The sequence below is a fragment of the Hippocampus comes genome, unplaced genomic scaffold, assembly GCF_001891065.2.
Source record: "Hippocampus comes isolate QL1 unplaced genomic scaffold, H_comes_QL1_v1.1 scaffold1871, whole genome shotgun sequence".
In the NCBI taxonomy this organism is placed as follows: Eukaryota; Metazoa; Chordata; class Actinopteri; order Syngnathiformes; family Syngnathidae; genus Hippocampus; species Hippocampus comes.
The window spans coordinates 1-1,147 of NW_017806970.1; the positions used below are offsets into that span (position 1 = coordinate 1).

General features: G+C 48.1%; 1 long non-coding RNA gene across 1 annotated transcript; it reads right to left on the reverse strand.

Moving 5' to 3' along the window:
• Positions 1–163: 163 nt before the first annotated feature.
• On the reverse strand, positions 164–1,147 carry LOC109508172 (uncharacterized). Its single transcript, XR_002166606.1, has 3 exons — positions 1,109–1,147; positions 926–1,020; positions 164–364 (listed from the first exon to the last, which is right to left on the reverse strand). It is a non-coding gene; the product is annotated as an uncharacterized LOC109508172 (long non-coding RNA).

Genomic DNA, 1,147 nt, shown 5'->3' on the forward strand with positions numbered 1-1,147 from the left:
ATTTCTCTTCCAAGGACACCATCCCATCGCCTGAACGCATACAACCTTGTCAATGCTTCAAAAGATCTTCAGATGTTAAAATTCAGTAGGACTGCACCCCACTTGAGGTAAAAAAAAAAAAAAGATCACTTTATTGATTGACACCTTGACGGCGCTCGGCTGCTTCATTGTGGTGAGCGGCCGACGTGACCCTGTGACGTCATGGTCCCAAATGTGGAGAAGGCCGTCCGCGGAGCCGCTGGCCAGCCACTCGCCTCCGGGGGACCACTGAAGGCTGCACAGGCCCTCTTGTTGGACGACCGTGCGCCCTACGGGAGATGGAGCCCGCAAGTCATTGTGATGTATGTGTCCCAGGGTGGAGCCACTGCCAAAGAGTCAGGTAGGGGGGCAAAGTGAGGCAAAAACAAGCTACGGTAAATAACCTGCTTCCACTGTACAATTTGGGAAATGTTATCAACTATTCAAATATAGGGGGGAAAAAAGTCAGTTTGGGTCCATATTTGGACATAAGTATTTGTATGTAAATCCAGTTATGTAAATAACAGCTCCTTGTCACCGAAACGAATTTGTAACAAATTTATATGGTCTTTAATCTTTCCCTTTTATTGCACTTTTCCACCTATTAAGCCGCTCAAAGCACTTTACACTGACTTCACATTCAGCTACTGATGCCACAGCATTGTGAGCAACTGGGCCTTCAGTATCTTGCTCAAGGACCCTTTGAGATGGTCACAAGGGCCCAGGGATCAAACCCCACAACCTCTGGGTTGGGAGACGAGCATTCCACCCCTGAACCATGCCACCCCCACATATAGACGTATAGGCTAATTCTATCAACAAGAATTGGATGCAGCTCTGTGGTGAAGTTCAAATGATATCGAAAAGCCTTGATGGTAAACCTCTGGTGGGCTTCCGATAATGCTACCTGCTGAGAAGTTGCTGTTTCCAGGAAAGACCTCGAACCACGGATCGGTGTGAAAGCAGTGACGTCACATTCTTCCTCTGTTCAATGTCCCACAACTGAGAAGTCAACACAAGAACATTACAGTGCTGATTCAACTTGGTCTCTCATGCCTTCAGCCCCCAGCATGTCCTGTTACGTGCATACCTGCACCACCCCTCGCCTGGTTCCGATACTGAGAACACG